Source organism: Martes martes (assembly GCF_963455335.1).
Source record: "Martes martes genome assembly, chromosome: 1".
Taxonomy (NCBI): Eukaryota; Metazoa; Chordata; class Mammalia; order Carnivora; family Mustelidae; genus Martes; species Martes martes.
Genome location: NC_137888.1, coordinates 95,900,371 through 95,926,773, shown reverse-complemented (window position 1 = coordinate 95,926,773; position 26,403 = coordinate 95,900,371). Strand labels below are relative to the sequence as shown.

The 26,403-nt window shown below is 34.7% G+C and overlaps 1 pseudogene across 1 annotated transcript; it reads left to right on the top strand.

The window, feature by feature from the left end:
* Window positions 1-23,735: 23,735 nt before the first annotated feature.
* On the top strand, window positions 23,736-24,217 carry LOC308343176 (large ribosomal subunit protein uL15-like; annotated as a pseudogene). Its single transcript has one exon. The product of its transcript is annotated as a large ribosomal subunit protein uL15-like (transcript).
* Window positions 24,218-26,403: the final 2,186 nt, after the last annotated feature.

Sequence of the window (26,403 nt, the reverse complement as noted above, 5' to 3'; positions counted from 1 at the left end):
GATTTTGGCCGATAATAGCTTACTACATTATTATGTTACACAATATTTTATTTTAGAATGCAGATTTTTATATATTTGTGAAATTGAATAATATTTATACCAATCCTCTAATAACTTCATAGCAGATTCTCTATTTTAGCTGCTTTTGACTCCATTATACCAAGATTGATTTTAATCCATTGAAGTGTGTCCTAGAATTAGTCAAATTATATAAAATGATCTTAAGGATTTTGTTGGCACTGAATAAATACAACCAGAAAATCATCCTATTGTACAGCATCCATTAAAGTTTATCTTATATTAGTTTATCTGAGTCAATTTGTCCAGTGTTAGTAAAATTTACCATAAACTTTGACTTAATTATGGAAAAGTCACATGAAAATTAATAATCCGTAGTTCAATCTAGAAAAGAAAAAGTTTTGTTACATCCCAATCGCATTGCTATTTCACTGACTTCACATAACACGAGTTGGTACTATTCCTTCTCTGGATAGGATTTTATGTTAATTACACAATTAAAAATAAACAATAGCCTGAATTTTCACTTTTTTTCAATTAGTGATTTGATAAGCATCATCTACCTATCCCAAAATATTTGGCTTCATAATTTCCTAACATATTAAATAAAGGAGACCTTTAAATCACATCTTCAAAAGGAATGGATCTCTCTCTCTCTTTCAAACTTTCTCTCTCCCCGTGTGTACATGTGTCTGTATCTCTCTCTCTTTCCCTCCGACTCTCTCTCTAAGAATCTCTGAACACATAAATCCACCTCTTTAATTCTTTATCATTTATATCAAATCAGAAATTATGTCACAAATATTTCAAAAGGACTAATTTTCCTAAAATCACTTGTATTTGGTTTCAGAGCTTGTTTATTTTTATTGTACTTGAATAAAAATTATTCCTGCTGACATAGAAACAAAAAAATAGAATGAAGTAACCATATTATAATGATATATTAAAAAGAGAATGGTCAAACTATATTATACTCAATGCAAAAGAAATTGTTCAATCTTCCCAGCATCCATTCTGAAAATCATGACTCTCAGCCTAAGCACTGTGGCTTTTTCTCTAAAAATTTCCCAAACCTTCCTAGAATTAAGAAGATTATTCAGAGAAAGTAATGTTTAAAAAGTTCAAAGAAAGATTCATTATGTCACAAAGTTGATAGATTACCAGGGTAAATAGCTTACGTGTTAATAGAAAGTTGACCTATTAAATCAAGATCCAACAGTATAATTCTTGACTATCTGTAATGTATTAAACCTAATTCACAGTTCACATCCTCATCATGTACAAGTCTGATAAAGGATACAGAAAACATCTCATGGCTGAAATTCGTTTTACCAGGACTCAAACTAATCATTAAAGCAAGTAGAATCCATTTGAACTATGGCCCAAAGAATTATAGTTTTATAGTCCTTCTGTAGAGTCCCAGATATCCTTTTGCTAAACAGAAAAAGACCTAAGAAAGCAAGTGACTAAAGTCACCATGGCCATGCTGAGGTCAGTGGCACTACTAGATGAGAAACCATTGCACCATGCCACTTTAGACTTGCCTTTTTGTTTGTTTGGTTGGTTGGTTGTTGATATTAAAGTGTCACTGTTCTTAAAGTATTTGAGCATACCCAAATTTCTAAAATTCCAATTAACCAGCCAAGAAAGCACATTTAACATACTTAAAATACTGGGTGGCTCAGTGGATTAAGCCGCTGCCTTCGGCTTGGGTCGTGATCTCAGGGTCCTGGGATCGAGCCCCGCATCAGGCTCTCTGCTCAGTGGGGAGCCCGCTTCTCCCTCTCTCTCTGCCTGACTCTCTGCCTACTTGTGCTCTCTCTCTCTGTCAAATAAATAAAAAACAAAACAAAACAAAACAAAAAAACCTTTAACATACTTAAAATAATGAGCAGAATAATGGCGCTTCGAAGATGTTCACATCCTATCCCTGGAACCTATGGATACGTTACCTTATATGACACAAAGGACTTTGCAAATATGATGAAGTGAAAGATCTTGAAAGGGGCCCAAGGTGTCCTCTAAAAGAAAGGCAGGAGATTCAGAGTCAGAGAAATCGTTTTGATAACAGAAACAGAAATCAGAGGCAGATAAATGGAGAGAAGGGGATTTGAGGGTGTTACACTCCTGGCATAAAAGATGGAGGAAAAGGCCATAAGCCAGGGAACGCAGGCCACCTCTAGAAGCTGGAACGGCAACAAAGTGGATTCTCCTCTAAAGCTTCCAAAAGGAATGCAGCCATGCCATCTCACTTTAGACTTCTGACTTCCTAAACTTCAAGTTAACAAATTTGTATTGTCTTAAACCACTGAAGTTGTGGTAATTTGTTAGAGCAGCAATAGGAAGCTAATACATTTAATTAAAAATATTAAAAATATTTTATGGATAATCCATTCTGCCCAAGAGAAACATAATATGAGCTACATATGCAATTTTTCAATTTTATTTTTTATTAACATATAATGTATTATTTGCCCCAGGGGTACAGGTCTGTGAATCATCAGGCTTACATGTTTCACAGCACTCACCACAACACATACCCTCCCCAATGTCCATCACCCAGCCACCCCATCCCTCCTCCAAACCCCAGCAACCCTCAGTTTGTTTCATGAGATTAAGAGTCTCTCATGGTTTGTCTCCCTCCTGATCCCATCTTGTTTCATTTTTTCCCTCCCTATACCCCGTGAGCCCCAACCCTGCCTCTCAAATTCCTCATATCAGAGAGATCATATGATAAGTGTCTTTCTCTGATTGATTGCTTAGTATAATACCCTCTAGTTTCATCCACATTGTTGCAAATAGCAAGATTTCATTTTTGGATGCCTGCATAGTATTTCATTGTATGTATATACCACATCTTCTTTATCCATTCGTCTGTTGATGGACATCTGGACTCTTTCCATAGTTTGGCTATTGTGGACATTGCTGCTATACACATTCAGCTGCACATGTCCCTTCAGATCCCTACATTTGTATCTTTAGGGTTAATACCCAGTAGTATGATTGCTGGGTCATAGGGTAGCTCTATTTTCAACTTTTTGAGGAATCTCCATACTGTCTTCTAGAGTGGTTGCACCAGCCTGCATTCCCACCAATAGTGTAGGAGGGTTCCCTCTTCTTGGCATCCTCACCAACATCTGTCATTTTCTGACTAGTTAATTTTAGCCATTCTAACTGGTGTGAGGTGGTATCTCCCTGTGGTTTTGATTTGTATTTGCCTGATGTAGAGTGATGTTGAGCACTTTTCCGTGTGTCTGTTGGCCATTTGGAAGTCTTCTTTGCCGAAATGTCTGTTCATGTCTTCTGCCCAATTCTTGATTGGATTATTTGTTCTTTGGGTGTTAAATTTGATGAGTTCTTTATAGATTTTGGATACCAGCCCTTTATCTGATGCTGCATATGCAATTTTAGATTTTCTAGTATATAATTTAACAAAAGAAAAAGGTGAAATTAAATATACTAATATATTTTCTTTAGCCCAATATATAAAAATAAAATTGTTTTGCTATGTAATCACTATTGAAAATTATTAATAAAATATTCTCTATTTTTTATAAAAGACTTCTGAGTCAAAAGTATATAATGGATATCTAGGTGTCTAGAGCACATCTCAGTTTGGACTAAGTCCACTTCTAGAGCTCAATAGCCATATATGGCTAGTGATGACCATACTGGATAGCACAGCTTTAGACTGTAAGAAACAAATTAAAAAGAAAATTCATATATTTTTCTATAGATGATTCTAATATTCTCTTACCTATAATAATCTAGATTAAGAAACACAAAGGTATCTAAAAAAATCAGGATGGTTGTACAGCCAATTTTCTGAGATGTGTACTTAAAAAGAAAGATCAGAAAAGGAATAAAAACAAAAGAATAACATGAAAGAAGAATATATTTACCTAGTGATACTGAGTTGTCTGATGTTTGTGAAAAATGCTAAAGATAATAGAAAAAAATATCTCTGGCATTTTCAGAGCAAAAAGATAACCAAGTATAGGATAAGAATGACATTGCTTGGGGCCAACTATGTAATATGAACAAATGACCAAAAGAAAAGCAGAACTATTAAGCCCTGGCTTCCAATTTCTCCATAGAAAAGAATGATGTTTGAACTGGAAAAAAATATGATGGTGAGAAAATGATAAGAAAGCCTGAAGGTGATTTAAATTAGTTTTAAGATTCCAGGTCCAAATCAGTTACCTAATGGGATACTAAAAATACCTGAAGATGAGTTCTTAGAACTAGTATCTAATATCTTTGAGTCACCATGGAAAAGTACCATAAAAATTGTTAACTGTCCTGGTTTTCAAATAGAATTCCAGAAATTGATGTTTACTATTATTGACATTAATTGAAATTCTAGAACCCATGCTCACATGTGATCACTAAATACATGACAAGTAAGGATAAAATCTTTTTTATTAGTTACTGGAATGGCAGATCAAAAAATGCAGTTTTAACTGTTTATTTTGATTCCATGCAAGGCCCTTTATAAAAAAAAAAACACTCATAATTTTCTTCTGGACAAAATTGTGAAGTATAGGCTGGATGTAGTTGAGTAGATTCTTTGAAAGTTCAACAATCATTCTTGTGTACCACTCACTGAATGTTCTTTGATGTTTACTTCTCATCTTCCTTTTTGAGGGTTAAAATTTCTGAAAGAATTTGTTTTGTAATCAGGCCTTTCCATTAAACAAATTAGTCTAATGATGGGTATGAATGAGATGCTTTAGCAGAAGCCTGCCTTAGACCATGGACTTTTAAATAGATTACTTAAAGCCATTGACTATTTTTGGAATTGTGCTTTTCAATGATGCTTTCTCAAGTTATTTACAAATAAGGAGTTTGATACAAAGTACTTAAATAGCAAATTTTAAATTGAATGTTAATTTAATCAAATTTGACTCTAAATTTTCTTTTTTTTTTTTTTTTTTTTTTTTAAAGATTTTATTTATTTATTTGACAGACAGAGATCACAAGTAGACAGAGAGGCAGGCGGAGAGAGAGGGAAGCAGGCTCCCTGCCGAGCAGAGAGCCCGATGCGGGACTCGATCCCAGGACCCTGAGATCATGACCTGAGCCGAAGGCAGCGGCTTAACCCACCGAGCCACCCAGGCGCCCAGACTCTAAATTTTCTGTGTGTCCTCTATTGCAATATAGAAACCAAGGTCTCCTTATTTTCAATTTATTCACTAATATAAATATTTCTATTTAATTAATCAGCCATATTTTTATCAAAAGGTATTTCTTATTGGTGGTGCTTAATTGGATTGCAAAGAAATCTGGGTTGTAAATAGAGTAGTTTTAATAAAAGCTTCAAAATCAATCTAAATTTAAGATAAATCAATCAAAATACAACTCAATACCCAATCTTAATTTTGGCAGCATGCATTTCAAGTGAATTTTAACGATGTAATGGCAATGTTCTTTAATCTTTTTTGACTCCTAATCCTGGAAAAATTAGATAAACTTTCTCTATCCTCTCTCTCCCCAAATATACCAAGAAGTATACAGGAAGCAATATAACAAAATAATTATAATAATAATCATTGTAATAGAAAGAAAAAAGAATAAAATCTCAATATAGCTTGTCTTCCTCCTCTCATTCTCTCTTTCTTCTCCTTTATACCTCTTATTTTTAATAAACATATACTATATATAGTATAATTACATATTATATTAAATATATTAAATATTTTAATACACATATCATAAAATATACATGATATACAAATAAGGATATACATAGTCCCACGTGGTTATCACAAAGACTAATATTTTTACCTACTTCTTTGCTCCTGAGCACTCTTGAAGGAACGAAGATTTAACAACCATAACAAAAATAATGTCAACTTTAATTTGTTTGACATATCTACGCATCTTCTGTATTTGGTTCTTATTCTTATGTATGTATTTCAAATTTGAGCGGTACATATAATTTTTCCTACTTTTATGGAAAACAGAAACTTAATAACACAATGTGACCTGCTGTCACTAACAAGTGATTAAGCTAAAATTATATTCAAATTTAAATCCAAGATTCTTGGGGCACCTGGGTAGCTCAGTCCTTAAACATCTGTCTTCTGCTCAGGTCATTATCTCAGGGTCCTGGGATGGAGCCCCACATCGGGGTCCCTGTTTAGTGGGAAGCCTACTTCTCCCTTTCCCCCTCCTTGTGTTCCCTCTCTCACTATGTCTCTCTCTCTCTCTCTCTCTCAAATAAATAAATAAAATCTTTAAATCAATCAATCAATCAATCCAAGCTTTTTGTACTTCCTTTTCACTGTGACGGGAAGTAAGCTCAGAGCTGGTGAGTATGGACACTGAAGAAATGAAAGGACTCAGTACTCAGGAGTTCGTATAAAGGGAATGGTCAGTTGTAATGACTCCCAAAATGAGAAGGGGTTACCTTTGGGTAAAGGGATGCCCCATGCACTTCTCAAGAGGCAGGGATTAGGCCAGGATTAGGTTAGCTTCAATGTCCCTGCCTCACATAGGGCCAATGCTGCTGACTGTCCTGGAGAGCAGTAAAGGGTAAGGGTATCCCTTGCAGCAAGACACCATGGTGATTTCACCCATTGGGAAGACAGACCTATGTACTGCAGTGAGGCTCTACAAAAGGAAGGCACTGCCAAGCATTCAACTTTGGAGCGGTTAGCAAAACCTCTTGATATGACCAATCGGCTGAGAGAAAACACCCAGGCTGCCACAGCCAACACTCTGGTTTGCTAGCAGAAGAGTTGGTTTCCCTGATTATCTGGGAAAGGATGCTGCCTAGAAACCAAAGCCAAGACCAAACATTGAAAGATGTAGCTAGATGCACCAGAAAAGCATGGTCAGCATAGATTATGACAGCAGAGGAGCCAACTAAGGTTGGGGAGATAGATTATAGAGGACCGGGTAACAGCAAGATTCTTTACCCAAGAATTGCAACTACCACTGCACTTCTTGACATGGACCCATATAGGTTCATGTCTGCATGGTTGTGCCAGCCTCCTCACTGGCCTTCACTCCCCTTACCTAATTTTCTTTCAGTCTTTTCTTCACACAGACACCAAAATAATCTGTTTCTAAAATAAATCTAGTTGAAACACTTCTGTATTATTACCAGGATTAGTGGTTCTTGCCATATTTGCCCATTAGAATCACTTAAGGGGGAAGGTTAAAAATACCAGTACTTGCTTGGGCTGCCTCTCTGCTCCCTACAAACCAATTAAATCAGAATCTCTGAAACGAGTGCTGGGTCACCAAAGTTTTTAAAACACTCCCAAATGATTCTTATCTATAGCCCAAGTTAAGAACACTGACCTAGAGAGTACATTTTAGATGCCAAAGAATTGTAACAAAGCTTTCTTAAATGATATGTGTAGGATTTGCTTCAGACGGATCTGAATTCAATTCCTAAATATTTCACTTGCTCATGACACTTTATTCCCTCTGAATTTCTCTTTCTTCATCTACCATATGGAAATGGCTACAATATGTGTGAGAAGGCAGAATTATCTATTTCCTTCCATCTTTAGTCCTTCTCCTACTCTTTCTGTGTAGAGAAAGATCTTTAACACGTGTCTAAGTTTGCTATTGGGATTAACAGGAGAAAGGGCTACTGCTTTTGTAAATACTCTATTAAATAAACACCACTACCACCAACAGAAAACCAAACACCTAAACCTACTCTCCAGAACTCTGTGAGGAACATACAATGAACAACAGATACACAGTAGTTCAATTTTACACATGTTCAAAGAGTGAATTCGTAACTCAAGGAAACATCTTGGAATGTAGGGTAACTGTCACTTTCCAGTGAATTATATGATGTTCACTAATATTAATTTTTCTTTTAATAAAACTCATTCTGATACACCTTGAAATCTGTGGAGAAAACTGCCCAGTACAAAGATTTTTATCTCATATCTAGGTACAGGAACTTGAGCCAAGAAAAGTGTGACATAAGAAGAGTGACACTTCCATTAAATCACCAGATTCTTCATGCCAAGGGCATTTTGATGTAAGATTCTCATACACAGAAGCACCTTTCGGCATAGGTGATATTTTCCTTAAGTCTATCAATCATTTATAAAATACAGTTCACTAAGTACTTCAATAGGTCTAATTTTAATTTGACTATTAAAAGGAAAACTTCTTGAGACAAGAGAGCAGATAATATTTGTTCCTTTTTATGATTGAAGAAATTGGGGAAAACTGACTTCCCTATGGCTGCACAGTGCTTTGCCACATGCAGAAAAGCAAACCTTGGACTTCCAACCTGATGTTCCTTCTAATAGTATATATTGTTTTTTTTTTTTTCCTAAATTGGCAGAAAGACCTCAGATAGACTATTCTTGTAGCTATCAAAACAGTTGTGGAGGTTTAAGTTTTCAATAACAACAACAAAACATATGAAATTATAAGGAAATATTTCAGGTAAAAATGGAACTGATATAGTAGAATGGAAGGAGGCAGGGACCAAGAGCCATGCTCCTCCATTTCCACTGGCAACAATCCCTAGGAGGGCAACTTGCAGGGCCACTGCAAAACCACTTGCTTCTTTTATAGATAAGGAACAAAAGTCTCAGAAATCAAGTGATTTGGCCAAGCTCACAGCATTAGTGACTTCGTGTCTCCTGATTCCTAATCAAGTGCTCTTTCTCCTGTGTCATAATATGTTCTAGATCATGTGGGTGTAGATAGCCTTGTCTGCCACCTCTAAGTTTCTCACCTGCTTTCCTGTCCGGCCACTCTCCTGCCATACATTACTTTTCCAAATGTGCTAACCTCCGTGTATTTTTTTTTCAAATCTACCATGTCATTTTTGGGGTTTTTTTGTTTTGTTTTGTTTTGTTTTTAAGTAGACTCCCTGTCCAGTGTGGATCCCAATGTGGGGGTTGAACTCATGACCCTGAGATCAAGAGTCAGACACTTAATCAACTGAGCCATCTAGTTGCTTCTACCATGCCCTTTATTAACCATTAAACTTTTGCATATGTTTTTCCCTGTCTGGAAAGTTCTCTCTTTGAATGCCCTCTTTCCCAACCCATTCACCTTTTTAACTTTCACAGATCCATCAAATCTTACGTTAGTCAGCACTGACTCTAGAGATCCCTCCATAACGCTACCCACCAACCCCGCCCCTCACTATCACTCCACCCCACTCCTCAACTCTCCCACTCCCAAACTGAGTTAGGTAATACACTTAGTTAACCTATGCTTTTCTTTATCTCTTAACACACTTGTACTTTCACTAATTGCTCTTTGAAGGAGAGAGTCTTGACTTTTTCTACCTTTACTCACCAGTATTTTGAACCTATTCAGTGTCACAATAAACAAGAAATGCAAGAATGAATAAAGGCTATTTTCTGAGTAATTTCTTACAAAGAAGCATGAATGTGGTAAAGTGTGGTACACATTCCAGGGAAGCAAGCCTCACTTGAACTGGCTGCATATGCTATATCATGCTGCCAGAAAATAGGGCAGCCATGATCATCAGCATCTCCTAATTTGCAGCTCTAGAACTTTCTGTCACCATGACAGAAAAACCTTGCCAGATACCTATAATTAAACAATCTAATCCTTTATTCATAAATTTGAACAGAAAACCAGAAACAGCAAGCATTTGAGGAAAACCAATAGCATTAAAAAGGAATAATAGATAAATAGAAAAAAAAAAAAACCTGGTAAGGAAATATATTTAAGGAAACAAAAGAAAAAATATATATTTTAAAATTTAAACTGTTACTCTTAATGAGGCTCAAGGGACTGCTATTTTAAGAAAACAAACACAGGCTTCTCTAAAAACACATCTATAAGAAAAAAAGAGCTTTTATAGAATTTAAATATTGAAATGAAATTATGTAATAGAAGACCTGAGTAACCAAATGCACATGGGCTGCAGATTAATTTACAAACCGAAAGATGAAGTAAAAAAAATACCTCCTTTAAGAATTAATACATAATGAAGAAACACTTATATGCAGGTTCACAATTCCATGTTTTCCCTTGGTTAATTTTACTTATGTTGTTTTAAGGAAAATTAAGTATAATAATTTTATTAAATTATGTCTAATAAAATATTTTCAAGTTGTTCAAATGCTATCATAAAACTGAATGGATAATCCAGTACATTATTAGTGTAAAATATTCTTGGTTGGAGAATAATTTTACTGTACATTTTAGGAACCATAAGATTTCCATTGTATTTTTGCATTTTTCACCTTGGGCAAAAAAGTACTCAGAAAAGAAACACAGCGTTGAAGAAATAAGTCTTAGAAACTCCTTTTAGTTAAGAAGCTATATTTATTTTCCTAACTTGTTTTTTTAAACAATTTTTTGTTTAATAGTTTTGACTCTTCATGAAATATCTTAAATTGTTATTTGTAATAATTTAGCTTCAGGATTTTGATGCCCAATAGATTTCTTTGTTAAGAAGGAAAATATCTCCCTTTTCCTTTATTCGTGAGTGCTGGAGGTAAACCTAGAGCAGTGATTTAATTATGTCTTTTATGGATTAGCAATAACCCAAAAGAAGAAAGACCACATATGAAAAGATGCTCATTGCAATATAATTTATAATAACAAAATTAGGAGCAGACAAAACATACAGAATTAGTAAAATATTTAAGGAAAATGTGGTAATATACTTGATAAACATTATTAGGAGATTACGCAGAAACAGGAGAAAATTTTCAGGATACAATGTAAGTGAAGAAAACAGTATTCAAAATTAAATTTGTGCTCCTATTCAAATTACATAAAAATGCCAAAATTTGAATTTGAAGAATTTTGGAAAAGAACATAAAACTTTTTTGTTTTAGGGACGCCTGGGTGGCTCAGTTGGTTAAGTGGCTGCCTTCGGCTCAGGTCATGATCCCAGTGTCCTAGGATCGAGTCCCACATCAGGCTCCTTGCTCCGCAGGGAGCCTGCTTCTCCCTCTGCCTCTGCCTGCCACTCTGTCTGCCTGTGCTCACTCTTTCTCTCTCTCTCTCTGACAAATTAATAAATAAAATCTTTTAAAAAAACAAAAACAAAAAAAACTTTTTTGTTTTATTTGAGTAAGATTTCTTAGAGGGAAAAATAACAGAATTTTCCTTCTTTCCTATCAGTATCCCAAATTTACAGAGATTAAGAGTACCCCAAAAGAAAAGAAATTGATTCAGTTTTGAACTAGTAGTAAAATGTATATGTGGTTCATACACTCAACTCTGACATAAAATGGGGGTCTTGAAATTGCTGAATCTGCTTTCTCTAATTTATCTCATCTTACCCACGGTGACCATATTTAATGTAGAAATAGAAACTTACATATATACCAGTTTATAATGTTTTGCTTTGTTCTGTTTACTTAGTAGATCACCAGTTTATTATAAAAGTATATAACTCAGGAGCAGCCAGATGGAAGAGATGTATGGGGCAAGGTGTGGCAAAGGACCTCTCTATGTGTACCAGTCTCCCCCAAATCTTCAGGTACCCATCAATCCAGAAATTCTCCAAACCCCATATCCTTTTGGGTTTTATGGAGGTTTTATTGCATCTGCATGGCTGATTAAATTACTTTATAGTTTTTCAAAATACACACACACACACACACATACACACACACACATGCATTTATTCAATTCTCTTAACCATGAAGCACGGTTAAAGTAGATAAGGGAAATCAGTATTATAAAAGAAATAGATACTATAGGTATTATCATCTTTTTCAATAGATAAGGATAAATGGGTTAAATGAATTTAAGATTCCACTGGGGCAAAGAATGAAACCCATTTCCAACCCTTTCTTCTACATTTGCATCATCTCATGACACACTTAATAAAATCATTCATTATACATTTAACTTACAGAGGACAGTTTTTTGTTGGTGTTGGTGTTGTTTTTTGTTTTTTGTTTTTTGTTTTTCGGTGTTAAGAATGCAGGAAAATTTTGGTTCCTTCTGGCAGCCATCAGTTTGTTCTATTATAGGTCTAATTTGCTTTTTGTTTATTTATTCATTTGCTTTGTTTTTTAGATTCCACATATAAGTTAAATCATATGGTATTTATTTTTCTCTGATCTCTTATCACTTAGCATTATACCCTCTAGGTCCATCCATGTTGTCACAAATAGCCAGATCTCATCCTTTTTATGGCTGAGTAATAATCCATTATATATATATACATATCATCTTCTTTATCCATTCATCTATCAATGATAAGTTAGCCTGCTTTCATATCTTGGCTGTTGTAAATAATGCTGCAATAAATATGGAGCATTTTTAATGCTCCATTAAATTTAATTTCTCCATTAAATTAAATGCTCCATTTAATTTAAAAATTAAAAAATTTAATTTTTAATAATAATGCTCATTATTTCTTATCTTTTTTATTTTAGCCATTCTGACAGGTATAAGGTGATATCCCATTGTGGTTTTGATTTGCATTTCCCTGATGATCAGTAGTGCTGAGCACATTTTCATGTGTCTGTTGGTCATTTGTATGTCTTCTTGAGAAAATTTTAATCCTTTACATTTCATTTGTTCATAAAAACTTGAAGACACACCAGGCAGTCTACCAAGTCCCAGAGACGAAGAGATGCCTAAGATCCAGTCCAGCCTCAAAGGATTTGCACTTCAGGAAGGAAGACAGCCAAAAAATAAAGAGGTATGAGTCAATGTGTTAACTGCTGAGGCAGAGATATTGATAATACACAAATAAGGAAATGTTGACTCATTTGTGGGATGGGTAAAAAGGGTAAAAAGTTTGGGGTAAGTACTTGAGAAAGGACAAATCTGGCGGATGAGTAGCATTTAATAAGATATAGGGCAGAGGTGATAATATTTTAGAAAGTAAATTCTTTTTCCAAGGTTAAGGATTTCGTAGAACTTTATTAATGGATTTCACTAAAGAATCCAATTTTGCAAGGACTATTTAATTCCCAAATAATTTAGCCTTGATATCATACGGTTTGTTTAATTATACATGTTTTGGTGACCTGCTAATTCATATTATGAAGCAATCTGTCTGAATGCTATTGAAGCTGAAGTTAGGGAATGTCAGCAATGCCTAACAATTAAAAGCCTAGAGGAGAAGCTAGAATCTGTAGCTTCGATATCCATCCTGAAGTTATTTCTCACTGAAATCATGACTCATGAAACTTGTGTATCAGTTAACCCATTTACTAACCAGATATATTGATGGATATTTTCAGGGTCTCTTCAGATTAATTTGAAATAATAAAGTACTATTGTGTAATAACTGCCTGACATCAGCCACTGTTAGTGCCATTAATTATAGTCTTCTATCTCTCCATTATACCTCAACATTTATAGGCCCATTCTTTATATAATACCACTACTCTTAGCCCCTCTTCTTTCTCTATGAATACTTCTGTCTGCTTTGAGTTTGAGGAGGATCAACATAGTGAGGATTAAATCTCTATTCACAATTAATGGAAAAATCAATTTTATTCACTAAATTCTAATATGCTTAAAAGTTTTAATTGATACTGCTTTAATTCAATCAAAATAACTATTCTTCAATACATATATCTATAGTCCTAATAAAATTCTCACTGTAACATCTGCTTCATCTTCAAGTAAATCTGCTGAATTTGAAATTGTCAGGTCTATCAGAACACTTCTTTCTGTCAAAGCACCCAGGGGTAGTATAAATCAGTTTATCTTCATGTGGTAATACATATGACCAAGAAGAAGAGCCATATTCCAAGACCATGCTTCTGGAACTACTCCGTCTTCATCTGTAGTGACAGGTATCTTACAATTGCCTTCAATTTCCCTAGGACAAGTAATAAACCTACTCTCTGGGGAACTGCCTATGTTTCTTCTATCACTTTTGATACCTACTCTCCTCTAGGCCCCACAGAACTATTACAAGTAGGCACCAGCTTTCTGAATGCACTCTAGATTCAGCGAAGTAGAATGAGTGAGAACTCAGCAGTCCAGGTTTTGGGATTTAGGAGAGTGTGAAAAACATAATTTTGGTGTTCAGTTCCCAATGCCAGTCACTTTCAGAAAATCTCCCTCTTTCCATTTGCATGCTGCCCCAGTGCATGATACTTGCTCTCACCTTCACATCCACTTTGCCCTTCATCTGTAAGGCAGCCTATCTTACTCTAGTTAGTCTATTTGGGAGACCTGGAGGTAACTACTCTTATATTCTTTGTCTGGCCACGTGCCCTCTTCCTCATCCTCACAGACTCCATTTATCAGGACTGGTCTTACACTCCTCTGTTGCTTTTCAGCCTCACCTTGGTTATAACCTAGCTTGATATCCCCTCCAGCTCTGTCCTGAACGTGTCTCTCATCTTCTTCATACTGGGCTTCCCTCTCAGCAGGAGTTGGCCCCGTAATTCTTCCTGCTCAACAGTGACCCCAATATTTTTAGTCTGTAAGCTATATGAAAGCAGGAAATTTTGCCCATCACCATATTCTTAATTTCTAAAAAATAGAAGTAGCTATGCATATTAATTTGAGTGAAAGAATGGATTTTCTTCATAAATTCCTGTTAGCTTTCTGACCTCTTCATAAGAGATAATTCTTGTAAAACAAGACAGAAGGGTTAAAACAATAGTATATCATTCAAAAGAGGTTAGGCTAGACTACAATAACAACTTTAAAATCTCAGATTGTTTATAGCCATAGAGATTGATTTCTTGTGCATGCCCATGTCCAACATGATTCAGCAGAGATTCTGGTCTTCACAATCATTGAAGGGTTCAGGGACTGAGGGTGGGACCAACTTTTGATGCTGCTATCTCCTCATGAGTCCAGAATTCACATAGGAGAGGAGACACTGAGAATTGCACACTGGCTCTTAAATGTTCAAACAGCATATCTGTAAACTTCTTATATGGACAAAATAAGTTATATGTGACAATCAGTCTTCAAGAGGGCATGGAAGTGTAATCCACCCATGACCCTGGATAGAGAACTGAAAATCCTGATGAGAACTCATCATGTCTTACACAATTGGTAACAAAGTATGATACCTTAAATATTAATTTCTCAGTAAGATCAGCAAACTTCTACTTAATTTTTTTTTACTTAAACAAGGAGGATGGATAGAAATCTGCATTCTTCATTATTAATCCTATGTCCGTATATTTTCTCTTCACTCAGGTCTATAAAGAGCATAGAGATAAATACAGACACAACAGAAATCTATGCCTACAATAGGTAGAAGGTGCAATGAAAAAGCAAACTTTGGGGGTGGGGAGAAATACCTGGTGTGCCTGTATGTTTATGGAACAGGAAGGAGGCCAATGTGGTTGCAGAGGGTAGAGTTGGGGGAGCACAGGAGATGAGATCAGACAAGTAATAAGGGTAGATAGTAGAGTTTTGTTTGCTCTTATAAGGATTTTGTCTTTTATCCTGGGAGAGATGGAAACCCCTTGCAGGATATTTTATAAAAATTTAATGTACTGCTTTGTTGAAGTGGATGTAGAGGGGCAAAGGTAGAAACAGAAAGACCAGTGAGAAGCCTATTGCAGAAATCCAAATGGGAAATGCTGATGACTCTAATTAGGGTGACAATAATGGAAATGAGGAGAAGGGGATAGGATTCTTACAAATTTTGAAGGTAGATCCAAAAAGAATATATGAGGGTGTGAGAAAAAGAAGTGACCCAAGGATGTTTCTAAGGTCCATAACTTTGTTGCATAACATTATTACATTTTCAAAGATCTCAGTAAAATGTAAATCTCTTCAAGGGCAAACAAATTCAAGCAGATTGAAGAGAATCAGAAGTCCTAGCAATGCTAGGGATCCCTAATTAGATAAAGTTGTGGCTTTTCTTATCTTTTCAGTGACATAATTTTACTACTTAATGTTAATAAATGTCTCTTGATGGTAGATAAATTTAAGTCATTCCTGGGATTTTGGTGTACATTTACCTATACTTACTGAACTTCCCTTAGCTTTCCCTATAGAGATACTTATTTTTCTGAATTTCTCAAGCATTAGTTTTTCAGGTAAAGGTAGGGCATCTCTAAAAGACCCCATTGATGTTTTTCAACCAACAAGTGCATGCACATTATCAATAATCCCATACTATTTGTGATTTTGTATCTAACAGTAATTCACTCAGAGCAGGTGCATTGTGTTCCATTGTACAATGTTTGAGGACTGCAAAGCTTCAGGCTTGTGCTGTAACCAGTTCATGTCCTCAGATGACCCAGTTTGGAAACAGGCTTCTCTACCACTGCAACATTTCAGAATGATTGGAATGGCAGAATCCCCATCATCCCAGGGAGTGAAAGCTGTGGGGAGAATAGGCTTTGTGTGTGTGTGTGTGTGTGTGTGTGTGTGTGTGTGTGTGTGCAAGTTGTAAAGAGAAAAATTTTACTTAGCTTTGGATGTGTTAGGTAAAGTTTATTAAACATCTCAGTCAAGATGTCCAGAATGCAGTACTGATTCGTACTTTCTAATATGAATCAGGAATTTAAAAGAACTTCTTGGGAATTATGTAACTTTGAAAAACTATGGCATATAGATGTTGTTTTTAGCCATGAGACTAGATGAAATAACCACAAAAGTGAGTGTAAGCACATAGGATGAGATCCAAGAATGGAACCTCAGGACACTCCAATGTTAAAATGTCTAGATGAGGAGGAGTAAACCATCAAAGGAGACTAAGGGGTGACAACTGAGGGTCACTGCTGGGAAAATAAAGTAAGATGATGCCTAAATGCTCTTCATAAACAGTAAAGTGCTACATACATTTAAGTTCTTGTCATCTTTAGTGCTGAATTAAGCCCACTTATAGCATTCTCCACTGCTAAGACACACATGTATGCACACATGGACACACTCTGATCCCTGTTTACTTCTCTCTAGGATTACATCTAACTGTATCCCTCCACACTCCCTAGCATCTGGTCAAATGGCACTAGCTCTCATTCCATGACCATGCTTCTCTATGGCTCTCCTTTATTCTTCAGCTCACATTTCAGTCTGAAATGTCTTTATCCTTTTCACTCTTTAAAAAAACTCCAACTGTGCTAACCTCCCATGGTCCAACTTCTTCAATCCTTTTGCAACACCACTTAAAATACTGAACCATTAAAACATTGCTCTGCAATGTTTTATAGCCTTCAGCAGATTATACCTTGTACTATCCTTGTTAATGTACATGTTTCATCTCTCCTGCTGGCTGGTTAAATGTCTTACAGACAGATGTCTTAAATAATCTCTGTATTTCTCATGGCACCTAATTTAATGCTTAATTTGTCATACGGGCTCAATACATTTTTTTAATAATTCAATGAATCAGTTAATGAATAAAATAATAAATATATGTTTATTTTGAGCAATGTCTCGCTTGTTTTGCAGAGAAAAGTCTTCAACTAATATTTATCTTATAATACAGTACTTGGTCTCTAATTTCAATTGATTTTACATTATTGCCAAACATATTTAATGTCTGCTATTGTATTTTCTAAGTGGAAGTCTAGTCAAAAATGTAAGGTCTGCAGAAAAGCTAATACGGACCTACACCTGGTGGATACTTAAACAACGGGGAAAAAAAAAAAAGTCAATCTGCTGAATGCTTTAAAGTTACAGGAGTAAATAACCAGTTAGCCCTCCTTCTGTTTTTCCTTCTTTTCTTCTCCCAATGTCTTTCCCTCCGTCCCTCCTACCCCTTCTTCACCCCCCTTCCTCCTTCTTTTCCTCTCTTTCTTACTGTCACTCAATATCCTTGTTAAAATTCTATACTTAGATATTTAGAAGAAAAATCTTAATGCTCAGATTTACTCTAAAGCTGACCCAGACAAAGTAATGTTATCACTGAAGTCAAATAATAATATACTTAAGGTTTTTCATTAATGATCAAATGTATTCTCTTCATGAAAGAAAATATTTCATATATTATTTTAAAATCCAATAATATATATCTTTAGTTATATAATATATATGATTCATCTAGCATTTAGAACATAAAACATTTATTAAGCTAAAACCTTCTTTTAAATGTATACCTAAGTCTCTCTATATATCTTTATCTCTACTGATATCTGCAGGGAGAGAGTTTCATTTAAAATATTTACTCACTGATGGGTCTTCTACTTCTGAATACAATGTAGAAAAATCAAACACTTTCCCTACCACCAAATAATAAGGAAAAACAAGATAAATTAAAAATCATAATATTCTGTGTGGTTAAGCATGGTGGATGCTAAGAAACCTTGATAAAGCAAATTCCAGACAAGAACAAACACTGAATAAGGTAGCCATGAGCATAGCAGCCGCTATGCTTTGGGTTAAATACTTGTCTGGGCAGACACACAGTGGGTCTGCCACAGAGTTTTCAGAGATAAGGTCAAAATCAGCCATGCCTTAGACAACAGCATGGGCCTTGGGATCTGAAAGAGATCCAAATGCTAAAACACATTGTTTGGGCCATCAATTCTTCTCTCTTGAATTTTTCCAAAATGTACTTTTCCAAAAATGCAGCAGTAGATGAGAAATATCATGCAGTATTTCCACCACCTTAGATTCTGGGGCTTTGCTAGGGATAAATCCACAAATATACCCAACTATCTGAAAGTGCAAATTCTCTCCTCTGCCTGGAAGTTAAAGTGAGGGAATACTCTTTCAGCATCTTTGTGGGTGGAGCTGGCCTGGTAATGTCACTCATATCAATTCATTTTTTTAGCTCATCCTGATACCAAAACCTGACAGGGATATCACAAGAAAAAAAAATACTCACTAATAATCCTTCTGAACACCGATGCAAAAGTAGTTAACAAAATATTACCTAATGAATCTAGCTATACATAGAAAAGATTTAATTTGGAGGATTTATCCCAGTAATTAAAGGGAAGCTTAACATTTAAAAAAAATCATTCCATATAATTCATCAATTGATGGTTAATACTCATATAAAAATTACAATTGATGGAAAAATAATTTTATAGAATCCTATACCCATTTGTGATTTAAAAATATGTATCAGCAAAACAAAGTAACAGGGATTTTTCTTGATCTCATAAAGACTTGTACCTAGAATATACTAAGAAATCAACAGTATATAGATAAATAGCACATTAAAAAATGGTCAAATATTTTAACAGACCACTCACTAAAGAAGACACATGAAGAATGGCCAATTAGCACACATTAAAGTGTTCAACATCACTACTCATTAGAATAACACAAGCTAAAACCACAAGGAAATACAATTTAAAAGGGCTACAATTAAAAGGACTAAAAATATCAAATGTTGGCAAAGATGTAGAGCAACTAGAACTCTCATGCAATGCTTATAGGAATATAGAAATATTCAGCTATTATGAAAAACAATTTGGCAGTTTTTTATATTTACACATTTACCCTAAGAGCCAGAATTCCACTCCTACTTACACAAGAGAAATTAAAAATTCATAGCAGTTTTATTTATAGAAGCCAAAAACATAAAGCAAGTTTAATGTTCATTATCAAGAGAACAAATAAATAGCAGAATGCTATGCATTAGAATACTTCTCATCAACAAAAAGGAACACATTACTGATAAAGTCAACAACCCGGATAAATCTTTCAGACCCAAAGAAGTCAAACATATAATTTTTTTTTCTCTCTTTTTAAAAAATTTTTATTTTTTTTTAATTTCTTTTCAGTGTTCCAGAATTCATTGTTTATGCACCACACCCAGTGCTCCATGCAATATGTGTCCTCCTTAATACCCACCACCAGGCTCACCCAACTTCCCACCCCCCCCACCCCAAGCATATAATTTACATTGAAGTTATTTTAGTATTGCCTAACACTAATCCATACTAATCTGACCTAATCTATAAATCTGTAATCAGTACAGATTAGGATAATTATATACTAATAGATTAGTATAGATTATATTAATGATCCTAAAAGATTATATTAATCTTTACTGATCAGTATAGGTTACTAATCATGCTACTGCTTACTAATATTAATCTATGATCATTAAAGTGTGATTAGATTCAGAAGAGTAGTTTCCTGGGATGTGCAGGTGTTGAGACTGACTAGAATAAAAGCACAATAAAACTTTGGGAGGGGGATAATAGAAATATTCCACTAGGGGATGGCAGAAATATTCCATATGGAGTATTTTTCCCTCATGTGCTGGATTTTCCCTCAAAATCACCACCACACCCTGAAAACAACAGTGAGTTAACTTTCATTGTTGATTCAGTCCTAAACAAACCTACTTGAAAACATTTGGAGTCAGGAAAAATACTTTTAGATGGTTTTGTTTCTCTTCTAAAGTAATTTTAAATTATCTTTCATTTTTAGATTAGGAAACTAAATTTCTTAATTAATTATACTTTTTGAAGCTTTATAGATTATAATTCTCAGCATGCTTTTGGAAATAAAGTTGATTTAAGTGTTAAAAAATAGGTAAAAATTTATTTGCTGGTGTCACCATATGGCACGATCGAATCAACTGCTATAACAAAGATAGTAAAAAATAAATTTCCAAGACTCAAACAAGTTGAAGCTCTCCTGAGCCATCTTAATCAACTTTTCCCTGCTCTTTCTCCCTATTTCTTTCATGTACAAATTTCAACTATCTTATGCCCAAGGGGGAAATTTTGTCTCCTTTCCTATCTAAAAGTCAGTGCTGCCCTGCTTATCAGCCAGCAGAGGGCTCAATGAATGACTTCCCAAGTCCTTACAAAATAGCTAAGAGCACCTCTCCTTCTCTGTTTTGTTAAACATGTAATTTGCCTCTTAAACCTGCATAGGCAGTGTAGCTGATTATTCTTATTACTTGTTAAACTTAACCTCTACTTATGTTCATTCAAACATTCTCTTTTCACTTGTCATATATATCCAATTATTCACAGGCATTTTAGTACCCAAGAGGAAAAATCCTAGAATTTTAGAGTTGAAAGTCACCTCTAAGGTTATCTTTCATTTTTAAAACCTTTTACCTGAGAGGTTCCTCCAATAGTACTCCTGACCAGTAACTGCATAACCTCTTGCTTATGGAAAGGACATAAATAGGTATCATATGTGAGGGAATGTATTATACATATGCACAGTTCGATCGTCTGGCACCAAAATCTCTTTTGCTGTAAAATCTATTCATTGATCCCAGTAATAAAATCCATTCATTGATCCCAATAACCTACATGGAGTTAGCTCAGTTACTCATCTAGTGGACAGTCCTCCATATATTTATGGCCTCTTGTCAATTCTTTGGATTTTGTTACCAGCTTTGGAAAACAACATAATTTCTTTCCCCACATATCCATATGCAATTAGTTCTCCTTTTATTTAGATTTGTTTCTTAATATACTAATTAAATGTGATGATCCCCCACACTTTAGAAATTTTGAAATTGCGAGGCTAATCCTCCCAGTACTTATAATTTGGAGGTATAAGGAACTCCAAAGTTATGACTGGCTTTGTGACCTAACCCAATGCCTCTCAAACTTTAATGGGTATTGCATTACCTGAAATCTTATTAAAATGCAATATCTGATTCAGTAGTTCTGAGGCGGACCCTGAGAGTATGCATTTTTAACAAGCCTCCATGTTATTGGTCCACAGATCACATTTTGAGTAACAGGATCTAAACAGCATTTCTTACACAAGTTTCATTACATTTCAAAATATGCTTTTCTACACTACTGTATTTTATCTAAACACACAATTAAGGCAAAACATTAACAGTAGTGCACACACACACAATCATTATTTGGTGCATGGATGCTTTGAGTTATGAAAAAAATATTGTTTCAAATTATCTTGGGTTATTTAGAGGCAAATAATTGTTCAAAACCTATGTGGTAATTAAAAACACCATAACTTTTCTAATCCTCTACCTGTTAATTAAGTGTCTAATTTCCGTAGGCTGACTTTTTTTCCTCCCTACTGGCCAGCTCTCACTTTTACTATCAAAAAGCCTTCCCTCTATTTTCACAAAGGTAAAAATGAATTTATTCTCCAGGGTATTCGGCACAGATACTACAGAAATTTTGTCTTATGTTATGGACATGAATTTTCCATGATGAGTCTATTTCAATACGAAGTAAGTAATTTTTTCTCTTCTAAGAGAAGGATCATCCATTACTTAATAGTCATCCTCTTATGGCTGGCTTACAAATAGTATTCTCTGTCATTTTGGAAATATTTGTTTTACCTAGTTTTCTACTAATTCTAATAGGAATTATTATAAATTTTTTTAGATTTTATTTACTTATTTGAAAGAAAGAATGAGAGAGGGAGAGAGAGCATGAGAAAGGGGAGGGTCAGAGGGAGAAGCAGACTCCCTGCCGAGCAGGGAGCCCCATGTGGGACTCAGGGACTCCAGGATCATGACCTGAGCCAAAGGCAGTTGTTTAACCAACTGAGCCACCCAGGTGCCTCGAATTATTATAATTTTTAAATAATTTATTTATAATTTATATAATTAAGTAGTTATATAAGTTATATATAATATAATTATATATTATATAAATTATAATTTATATTATTAATTATATATTATATATTTATCGTATATTATTAATTATAATAGTACCTAAGAACTATATATAGAACTTTTATTAATTACAACAATAATAAAAGAGTTACTACTACCATTTATTGCTTATATCATGAAAAGTGCTATCACTGTTCATGCTTACAGAATTCTAAGTAAGTATAATTGAGATGTGAAATAGCTTGGTCAGAGGTCACCTGAGTAGTAAATGGTTAAGCTGTGGTTTGGAGCCAGATAACTTTGGTTCCATGATCACAATGCAACTCTGCCTGCCTTTGAAAGGCGTTTCATATTAATGCATAATAGCTTTTCTCTCGAAGAAAGTAATTATAGCCATCTTTAAAATTGGGAGATTCCATCAAACCAGACCCAAAGTACATGTAAAAGACAAAAGGATCTTATAAAATGTAGAGTATCCTCAGGGTATAAAAATAAGCCTTCTTTGGATCAGAGATCATAAAAAAGAATCTTTAAAACACAGTGCTTTTTAAGAAACACAGAACAACTACTCTAACCATTACTTTAAGCTATTCAAATCTCACATATTAACTAAGTGGCAAAGAGCACCCAACCTGTTTAATGAATCTGTAATACAGTCCTTAGCAGAACTAAGAGCTCCTAGGTTTAGTTTAAGTTAACATTGAACTGGCTTAGCTTTGTGTTTCTTTTTTCCCAAGGATTCCATGATCCTTAATTTTAATTCCTCCAACGTTTGCCATTTCTCTTGTAAATCTTTTGGTAAGAACCTGAAAATTACACTTTCTATCACTGGCCTTCCTTTATTCGGCTCATCTCTACAACTCCAGTCACTCCATCTGGAAGTCCTGTGCTATAAAAGTCATAGATGAGGGCAGGACAAATGTGGAGGTGATTAGAAAAACTAGAATGACCTTTTTCAGATTAAATGATAGTACAGTAAAGGAAGAAATCTGATTAGATCCAGAGAAATGCTTGAGATGAGAAAAGAGAAGATGCCACTATATGTAGGGAGAAAAAATTAAGACTGTCAGGGAATTAAAGTAAAAATGCATTCCTTACAGAATATAGCTATAAGTGACTAAACTATGGTGCATCTTTTAATGAGTCAGAACCTCTCAATGTCAAGATGTTTCATGACATATTGCAGTTTGCATTGTATTGTTCAAGTCACTGGTCTACCACTAAAGTCTGTTTTAGTAAAAGTAACTTCAGTAACTATTAGTGTAATGGTCTCAAAAAGACATATCAGAGCTCTTTCCTCTAGACTGCCAACATGCCATCCAGACTGAGGAAGATCCGGAAACTTCAGGGCCACGTGAGCCATGGCCACAGCACAGAGACAAGTGCTGGAACCACCCAGAAGACCTGGGTAATGTTTGTGGCATACATCACCACAGGATCAACTTTGACAAATAATACCCAAGTTAAACTTTGGAAAAGTTGCTATGAGGCATTACCACTTAAAGAGGAACCAGAGCTTCTGCCCAGTTGTCAACCTTGATAAACTGTAGACCTTGTTAGGAATAGACACGGGTAAATGCTTCCCAAAATAAGATTGGAGGGGCTCCTATGATTGATGTGATGGACTGGGCTACTAAAAATGTTTTGGGGAAGGGAAAGTTCCTGAAACAGCCTGTCATCATGAAGGCCAAATTCCTCAGTAGAAGAGCTGAGGAGAAGCCCAAGATTGGGGTCGTGATGGAGCTGTGCCCTGGTAGCATGAAGCCCGGTGGATGGAGCTTCGTTAAATGCTAACTAATGCTTTTCTAAAACAAAACAAAACAAAACACATTGCAGGTTACATATGTGATTTGTAGGCTTGTAAACAGAATTTGGCAAATACTTTCACCATTTTTTTCAGGAGTTTTAGAAATACACTTAAATACCAAGTGGCCATATGATAATTAGACTGCCTGCTAGGTTATTTGCAAATTTTGGGTGGTGAGTGTGAAGGGAAATGTAAGGTAAGTATCTAACATAATTCTTACTGATGAATTCATTTAAGTCCTTTTCTTTAGTTTACTCTCTTATTTTCTTGAGCTTCAATCCTCTGTGAAGACTGAGGAGGATATAATAACAACAGAAGATCCCTTCTTTGGCACCTGGACATGCATGTGTGCCTACATGTGCAGTTTATCCAAGCCTGGCACATATTGGATCCCATACCTTAACAAAGGCAGAAGAGAACATCATGGATGATTTTTGCTCCTCTGCATATATTTATTAAAAGCCAAAATTAGATCCACCTTCATTTTTCAAATATAATTTTCATTCACATTCCACTTGGAAAAAAAATCTTCACTTGGAAGACTGCTAAAGAAAAATTTACAACAAATTGCAATACTATACAGGAGAGACACCATGGATAAGTTCAACTGAGATATTAAAAGCCAAATCTTGACTGAGCCAACAATAGGATTTAGGACTCCTTTCTAGGTTTTGGAGTCTAACTCAAGTGACACAGATCCTCCTAATCTCCTCATCTCCTTCTGCATTTTGAATACCATCACCTGCCAGTGACCTGTGGAATTCATCATTGAAGTAGAAGATAAGGTTATGTCACCAATAATGGCTCACTGGGAAAGGTTAGCTTCTAGAAAAGACTATGTGACTGACTTCCATAATAGAGTGAAAAATGTTGGTAACTTGTAGCCAGAGGAAATACGAATATAATTTACAAAGGATTGGCTTTCCTCCAAATCCTAAGGGTTAACATTGTCAGCTGGCTAAATTTGGTTCGGAAATATGCACAGTCATCTTCCACCGATAATATAAGCATCATAAAGAACTGGTGCAAACAATTTTTATCACAAGCATTGCATGATTTACCATCCCTCCTGTAAATAACTTAATCTAATAAAAAAGAGGAAGCATTGTTTTCATTTGGGGAGAAAGTAAATTTTAGTATAAAATGAGAGGCAACTTTTTTTATTGACACAGGAATATGGACCAGTAAACAGAGAGAAAAAACCTGTATGGCTCACTGACACTATATTAAAATAGGTACACAAAGTGAAACATATTATATATCACTTTGCTTAACCAAAATTTAAAATGTTTTCTTTTGTCTTTTGCTAAGGAACATTTAGAGCTTGTAAATATGCTGGAATAATATTCTAGAAAGCAGTCTTTCATTTATTCAGGAAACAGATAAGCATAAGTAAAAGAAAAATCCTGATACTCCTTTTAAGCACATAATTTATCTGGATTTATTCTATGGTCATGTGAAAAAGGGATAGTTACAGACTATTTGGTACCACAATGATAGTGAACGTATTTTTAGTCTTCACTCATAAAATGTGGTTACCTTTAATCTAACAGAAATTCACAGTTAGTGGTTTAAAAAAAATCTCCAATGGATAATATGGTTTATCACAAATCTTTTTCTGAAATAAAAGCAACTGTGGTAGGAAGAACATAACATAGATATATATTCACAATTCTCAAGGAGTCACACTAGATCAGTGTTTTTCAAACTGCAATGTATGACCCATTAATTGGATATAAAATAAATCTAATGGGATGTGGCCAGGTATTTTTCAATGGTACACAGCAGAATAGAAAAGAATATAATATATTGGAGGGTGCTGCAGATAGTAGAGTAAGGATCATTTAATAAAATCTATTTCAGATCATTTACATTTACATACAAATCTATCTATATACATATATCTTCTTATGCATGCACACACATGTCAGTGTGTTGTTGTATACTGAATCCTAATATAAAATTATACATTTTTTTGTAGACCCTGGTCAAAAAAATTTGAAACTGCTTCAATAAATAATATGAAAGCCCTGTCTTTATCACCAAAATTAAATCATATTAATTAAAATCAAATTAATTAAAAATAAATCATATTAATTAAATCATATTAATTAAATCATATATTAAATTATCATATATTTATATGATATATGATTTAATATAATATGATATA